An 8,485-nucleotide genomic window follows, 5' to 3' on the forward strand; every position below is an offset into this window, starting at 1 on the left:
ATTGTATTTTCTGTAACTTAGTTGTGTTCCCCTCCTCACCCCATCCCTCTTACGTTAGTTCCTCACTCGGACGCTCTGTATTTCCCTACTGGCTTTGTCATCTTTTTGGTTCATGACTCTTAACATCTACTAATAAATGTCAGTTGTATTGAGGGAGGGGATAATGTCCAGGGGTAACCTGTACACAATGAACAGGGAGAGATGAAGTCCCAAAGAACAAACAACTGAACAGAGGAGAAGGAGTTTCTGACCAAATAAAATGGAAGCAATTTGAAAGTAGAGTTTTCTGGGAGGAAAGGTTTAGAAAGTGGTGATAAAACTACTTATAGCTAAAAACATATTCAGCGGTGGTGAAAATGGAAATATAAGTATTATGGTGAGGACAAGATGATGTAATTTTAATGTCAAGGGGAAAAGAGGTTGTATAGTAGCCCACAAACTGTCAATGGGAAGGTTTATGGGTACATAAGGTTAAAGTGCAGATGACTTCTTAGTTGCCTTGTTACAATCTTTCTCTCTCCACACCTATAAGAAAGTACACTAATTGACACTTACTTGACATGTAACTTAAACTGTTGTATCATTTCTGAATTTGGCCTAATGGGTCAAATTTTACAGACTTAAGTTGTATCCACAACATTTGTGTGTATACATACTGAATATAAAAACTCCTCATTTTCACAAGCATATGGACACTTAAACCTGTAGGACATCCTCACTTTTTGAGGTTAAATGTCTAGCTGTGTACAGAAAAGATGCTATGAGATCTAGTAACCATATGTAAATGCAGAATTTGGAGTCAGCATGTGCAAATTCTATTGCACATTCTTGTTAGATGCTTACGTTTAACTATTAGATACTCTCACTTCTAAGTGCTATTGGCAGATTGGTAGTACTTAGGAATGAAAATTTTCAGTTTACTAAGCTTAACACTGCAGCTCTTTATCAATTAGCATACCTATGAACATGTTCAGAATTCTATGGATGATCAAAATGTTATAGACATTTACACAAACTTTGAAATAACCTGCATAAAATAGTAATTGATTTTTTATTCTTTTTTTCCCTCTCCTTTTCAAAATACAGTTTTAGGTTGTAAATAAAAACAAGTAAAGTTGTTTAAGCAATTAATAGAGATTTATTCCTCCAACAAAAAGTCACTAATCTCTGCAAGTTATTTTTGAACTAAAGATATTTTTATCATGCAAGTGAACTTTGAAAAATTATTCCACTTTGAGGCATCTTCATGTGGAAAACAAGATAAATAACAAGGAGTAAATTATGAGTCATAATGTGCATATACATTACTTACAGACTGCCGTGTCAAAGTAGAGCCACTTTTGTTTTTGAGATAAGTAGAAGACAGTTGTTCATTAGCTATATAATGTGCTCTAATTTGGTCACCCTTTAATTATGCTTGTTTTATAGGGGCACGGGCGTGGGGGGGATGTCCAGTTGTTGTTACACATGCTGAAAACGGCTAAGAATTTTTGTACAGAGACTCTAATTATCAGCTTATTTTCTGTTCAAAGCTGTTTATGAAACTGGGGGTGGGGGTTAGACTCAAGTCAGCTTCTCAAATCCTTCCAACACAGACTGTCTCAGTTCTTCATACATACACTTAAAACAAATGTTCTGTTATTCTTCTGTAATCTTTAACCTAGTTGGTCTAGACAATGTGACCTAAGAAATAAAGTTTATTTCCCTCCTTCCTTATTCTCCTCCTGTGGATTTTAAAGTCTTAATGTTATTTCCCCCTTAAAAAATGGAAAAATACAACTGTGCCTCAGGCTCAACTCTGCCACTTTGGATCTTCTTAATCTCCCATGTGATTTGTCACCTCCTAAAGTATTTGGTATATTCTTATATCTTCAACTTATTTATTTATTTATTTATTTATTACAGTTGTCAAGGAAATGGATGTCATACATTTACAAGAAAAACATGAAAAATAGAAATCTGAATGTTCCATTGGCAATAAACTAACAATGTATCCAGCTTACACAATGCATACTTGCCAAGTCATAGCTAATATTTTTCATTTCAAGCATAGTTAAGGCAATTCTCAAACTCTTGGGAGACTATATACCTCTTCTTAAGTTTGTATACTGCTGTGTATCAGTGATTTTTTGTTATGGTTTTGAAAAAAAAGACAGCCCATTTGATGTTTCAAGCATTATGCCTGGCTATTGAGCATGAGAGTTGTTCCTAAAGTTTGTAGGAATAGGTGGACAAACACTTGTCTAGGATGGTTTGAAGTAGGTGGAGGGTTGAGCCAGATGGCCTCCTAAGATCCCTTCCAAGCCTACATTGCTCTAAGTCTTTAACACCTCTTCATTACAACCTTACTGTAAACTCTACAAAACAGCGAGAGATAACATAGAATTGTTTCCCGTCCTCTGCTTTCCCATTTCTCTTTCTTGTGTACCCTCCTGAAGTTTGCTACATAGTCCTAGAGTCTATGTATGAAACATCTATAATGCCATTTGCCCTACTGTACATATACATATTTGCAGCATATACTTGGTGGAGACAAAATTTTATGTAATCCAGCAAACTGCTATATGAATTCTTCATGTACTGAAATTAAACAGGTGTCTGATTTCAAGCAGCCTTATCAATTGTTGTACTTGTAACATATCTTTATAAGAGTCATTCAAGTATGCTATGAATCTGGCATAGGGCTACAGGTCTCTCTTTTTTATGGGAACATTTTAAAATATGTTGTCTCCATACATTTATTTTTCCATTCTTTCAGCCCACAGATTTTGTTTTTTAAATCTGCATAATATATCATATACTTTGAATAAGGCTGAATGTTTTGGGGTTTGGTTGTTTTTTACTTGGAATAGTGAACAATTTTTTTCCTGCAAATATAAATTTGTTTAGTAACCAAGTTCTTCTTGTTTTCCTTAACTAACTTGTAGTTGATCAATTTTAGATATTTTACCTAAATGAACACTGGCTAAAATGTTTCTATCCTGAATATGGCACTATCATCTTTGACTCTCTTAATAGGATAAGTAAGCAAGAAAATATAAATTACTTTAGCTTTCAAGAACTTCAAAAAATATATTCTTCATGAAAACAATAGATAGTATTTGATTTAGTTCTTAAAATCACTCTTTGGAGGAGAAGCACAGACACTGACATTTTCAAGTAATGTGTACGTGGTAAGGGAATCACATTGGTTTCTAAACTGTTTGCTTAAAAACTGTTTTAACTTTCCAAAGACTATGTTGGCTTATTGTTTGACAGAAGACAGAGTAGGTATACACTTTTATAGGCTAACTAAATAAGATTATATATAGAAAGCATTAGTTAGTTAATCTATAAAGGTGCATTATCTACCCTGCCTTCTGAGTGACTTTAGACTAACATGATTAATTGCCCCTCTCTGCTCATTGTTTGACAGTCATCTAAAAATACCAGAAACTATTCATTTCTAATATTAGGCCACCACATGTTTATATGCTTATCTCAAATACAGTATATACTTGTCCTTAAGAACAAAAGCAAATTGCATTAAAATGTATTGGGTATGGCAGGGTGAAGTTGCTGTGATGTGATAGATGCAATATAGATGTAATAGACATGCCCTAGAAACCACTGACAACCCCAGACAGAAAAATTGTTAATTAACAGATTGAAAAATGACTGGGAATGATTGTGACCCTGAATAAGTGGTCTCCTGTGTGACAACTGTATGAGAATTTAAAACATTCCTCATGATACATAAATTATGTTAAACTTACCAGACATGTTTGGTAATTGGGCTTTGAATAGCAGGTTAATCCAGAGTAGCCATTTCTCCATCTTTTTTGCTATACTGCTTCAAAAGCTTTGTGGGCTAGCAACCATGTCTTCCTTTATGTGCTATTGCCTCTTACAACTCAGCACATTAGCCCAGTTATGTAAATTTATTTTATATTTGGGGCTTTTTATCAGAAATTTGGATTACAGAAATGTTTTGAAAATGTATTTCAGGCTACGGTTGAAAAAGAGCAGAGTGCAAAATGTTGAAGCCTAGAATTTATGCAAGAGGCAAGGATTTCTTCAAGTGATATCTTTTACTGGACCAACTGTATATCTGGGTTAAAGTTAGGCAAGCTTTTGAATGCAAGACATTCTGTGTAAAGTCTGACCAAAACAAGCCAAGTACAGCATAGTAAGAAAACAAATCCTTGCCTTTTTAATGTTATAATAAAAATTACTTCAGTTGTGCAGAAGACTACACTTGTAAAACCATCAGGATTTAGTGTTCAGTATTATGTTTCTAACATGCTTATCTTGCTTTTTCACGGTTATATTCTGTTGTTTCCTTTTATTTATCTATTTCTGTCATCAAGTGAATTTAGCCAATAGGATTTAGATTTACTTCAGATTTTACTTGCTCCAAGCTGCTTATCTGATTATGGATTAGCTGAGCTCTAGAAAACATTTCAACAATACATTATAGAGTGGTGGTATTCAGGATGGGGAAAATGTGAATGCATTAGTAAAATACCTCCTCTGGCTGATCAGTGGTCAGTACCTTTTACAAGCTTCCACAGCTGAGGTATTTCTGAGTATTAAAAACATTACTAATAGATTTGGAGTTAGACATTACCAGCAATTAATCCTTCAGCCTGAATCTTTTCTACATTATAATACTTTAGAATCACAGTGAAAAAATGGCTCAATTGCCCATTCACATACTGTAAGAGAATTACAGAATCATAGAAAAGTAGGGCTAGAAGGGATCTCCAGATCTCTCCAGGAAGATCTCTCCTCGCCTGTGCTAATTTGAATGGTTGTATGCATCTCTTGGGTGTTGAATATCACCAGTATCCCTCAGTCCTTTGCTCTCTCTCCTTCCCTACTTCCAAGGGAGGAAAAGGAAGGGAGAGCACTGGCTTCCTCCTAAGGCAAGCTAATAGAGACCCCTGTGGGGATGCTGCTATAGAGGCCAGTGCTTTCCCTCTACTGAAAAAAACAAGATCATCTTGGGCCTATGCAAGAGGTGGTATACCCCCAGGTTGGAAGCAGCCTCAGCCATCTGCTACACACCGAGGAGCAGGTCTGGGCATAGGTGGGAACTGAATCTGTCTCATGGTGAGATGGGTCCAGCTGCAATGCCTTTTTCTCCTGCCCTGGTAACCCCACCCAGGTTACCAGGAAGGGGGTATTGAGCAGGGTCATTCTCTGGTGGCTGGAATCCTTCCAGACCTATAGGATGGTTCCCACCATAGGACAATTTCCCCCACGGTCTTGCCCATCCTGCCAATCAGCTGATTGATACAGGGGGAACATTCTCCCCTTGGGGCTGGAGCTCTCCCAGGGCTCCTGCCCCATGCATTCATCCAGGTCACCCAGAGGGTGACTCCAGTCAGTGCAGGAAATAGGGATTGGAAGTTGAAGGGGGTGGAGAAAGTAGTTTTCAACCCTTTCAGTCCTATAGGGCAAGTGCCAAATGCCACTTGACAGCCTGCCTCTTCTCAGGCAAGGGAGAAGGCAGGTTGTAAATTAATGGGCTCCCTTAAGGGTGGGAGTGACCCAAGGAGCAGCCCTCTAGGGCCCCCTGGCCAGAGGACTCATCTGCTTCAACTCCCTAATTTCACAAACATTCTTAGCATTAGAAATACAAGTTCATGGCCTCTGTCTTTCAATTCCGGGTGGACATTCTTTAATTCCAACACAGTCAAATCTCCACTCTCAGATGTTCAAAAAAAAGAGCTCCATCAAATAGTGTTGTCTTCCAGGTCTTCCTGTTTCCAACCTTCTGGAAACAGCCTGCTCACTGAATGATAACTCCCAATATTAATTTAATTTGGCATGGATTAATAGAAGGCTACCCAGTGCTTACTGATGCAAATACATGATTCCTGTTAAGATTTAAGGTTGGTCATAATAAGACAAAGGGTTTAGTCACACAGCTTATATAAATTTTAGTACAAACTCCATGACTAAGGCTACTTTTCTTTGAAAATAGCTCCTATCACTGAAAGGGGGTATAGTAAATCCAATTTATTTTCAACTGTGCTTGACCCATAACCCTGAAGCATTTGTAATTTTTTAAAAACTAGACTGATGAATTTTGCAAACCAGGGCTGATGTTTATTATTTGCCACGCATTTAGATTGACCCACGAGTGTTGCCAGTCTGGCTTAAAGCAACCGTCTGAGAAGTGGTGGGCTAAAATGATACAACTTTCATCTGAGGCAGGCTGGCTCTTCTTAGCCAAGTGATATTTTGGCTACTTTTCCACATTGTCCACCTGCCATTGCTGCCCATGTGAAGCCCCCTGCTGCCAAATTGCCACTGAAGCCCCCTACCACTGAATTGTGGCCAGTCTCCAGGCTTTGCAGGCCAGATAAAATTTCTCTATGGATTGGATCCAGCCTGTGGACCATAGGTTACTGATCCCTCCCTTACACTGTTGTTCAGTAAAATGGCCTTAAAGCTGAAAGAGGCACCTGTTTGTTCTCTTAGTCTTTACACACAGAGACTTAATGCTCCTGCCAGGCCACTTAACAGTGAAATAACTTTGAGAGTGAAATAACTGTTTTACCGAAGAACTTGCCTGCCTTCACTGTTTAGAGTACTTGAGATTCCTGCAGTAGAACAATGATCTTCTATATCCCTCTGCCCCAAACCACTGAGAAAGCCCAACAAAGGTGCAGATGAAGTAACAAGGAATTACCTTTCAACAGAGGAATTCTCTGCTGGGCATTTGTAGCTAGGTTTTGGCTCCTTTGTCTTGCATAAGCATTGAGAAAAGCCTTTATGTCCTCCTCAGGTTGTGAAGTAGCAAATTCATGATTGTCTTTGCAGCTCATAGGCCTTGTAAAGATTCCAGTGGCTATACCAACCTCCTGAAAATACTTCTTTGCACAGCTGAATTGATCAGAACCCAGCACTGCCACATGCTGGTAGGCAGAAGGCAGGGTAGACTTGTACCTTTATAGACCAAATAAGAGATGTATAGTATAAATTACCATAAGCAGGGGGCTTGCTTCATCAAATGCTGAGAAAAGACTTCAGGAAGCAGAGCGGCTAAATAGGAAGCAATATTAGAATACAAAAAGTAGGGAAGGGCACAGGCAGTGAAAGCCAGGGGCTAATGGGACTCAGCCCCCTCCCCAAATGCAGGGTAATGGGTAGGGCCATAAGGCAGCCCAGCCATGGGCTCTGGACAGCTGCAACAAGGGTGGGGAGGGGCAGAGAGGGGCGTGCATGCAGCAAGGACCACAGCTGGGTGTGTGGATCACTGGCTGCCCAGCATGGCAGGCAAGTACTAGTCAATTCTGTGAAGGGGAAGGGACAGGGGGGAAGGGGGGCAGATTGAGGCCCTCGTGGTGAGGGAGGGAGCAGGACACAGGCAGGGACAGGGGCTAGGGTGAATGGGACCCCAGCCATGTGGGACTGGATGGGACAATCGGAGCCTGGGCAGTTTGTCCAGGGGTACAGGGCATTCCCACTGCTGTATGCACCCCGGCGGAGGCCTGGGGAGCACATGCCCCTTTGACTTGTGTGGGATGGAGGCAGCTACTGCCGTGCGCTGTGCTTTGTGCCCTACAGCAGTTGCTCTGGGGAACAGTATGACACCACATGCCTGCCGCTGCTGGGCTGCATTATACCCCCTGCCCACCCAGTGGCAGGACACACATGGTATCATGTGGCCCTTGAGGCAGCGGTAGCTGCAGTGGGGCACAAAGCACTGCATGCAATGGCAGCCACCTCTGCCCTGTGCACAGATCCAGGAAGCCCGTGCCCCCCAGGCCTTCCCCAGGGTGCCCACAGTGGCAGAACCCCCCCAGTGCCCCTGGACAAGCTGCCCAGGCTCTGAATGTCCCAGAGCCCAGCTCAGCCAGGGCCCCCATTCACCCCAGCCCCTACAGCTGCCGGTGCCTCACTCCCTCCTTCATTCTGCTCCCCCCACAGCCCTTCCCCCATGAACATACCTGTTGGGTGGGGGGGAGGAGGGGTGCATGCACACACTCAGACCCTCCCCCCCAAATAATTTTTTCTCCATTCACCTATGGGGAAGGAGACAGGAAAAGGGGCACTACTGAGAATAGGGTGGTAGGAGAAAGAAAAACAAAGCATTTAAGCCTTGTATCCAGCAATGAGTTATAAAAGCTAATCTAGGTAATTGGATAAGAAACCATAGTCTCTGTTTAGACCAGCAGCATTCCACCTTTTTGGCAGGCAGGCTGGATGGGTGGTGCCCAGACCATTCACAGGACAGATCCAGCTGGTGGTCCCAATCTGACACTGGGTGGTTGAGGCAGAGCCCAATCTGGCCATGCAGAGGGGAACAAGGGGCAGCCTGGCTCCAACCTAGCTCTATGGGGGGGACGGAAGGGATGTGACCTGGCCCCACAGGGGAAAGGGGCATGGCCCAGACCCAACCCAACACCATGGGGGGAGGAGATGTGGCCCAGACCCAACTCAGCCCCATGGGAGGAGATGTGGCCCAGACCCAACCCAGCCCCAGCGGGGG

This window comes from Gavialis gangeticus, unplaced genomic scaffold (genome assembly GCF_001723915.1).
Source record: "Gavialis gangeticus isolate Ggan-Ray unplaced genomic scaffold, GavGan_comp1, whole genome shotgun sequence".
Lineage (NCBI taxonomy): Eukaryota > Metazoa > Chordata > Crocodylia > Gavialidae > Gavialis > Gavialis gangeticus.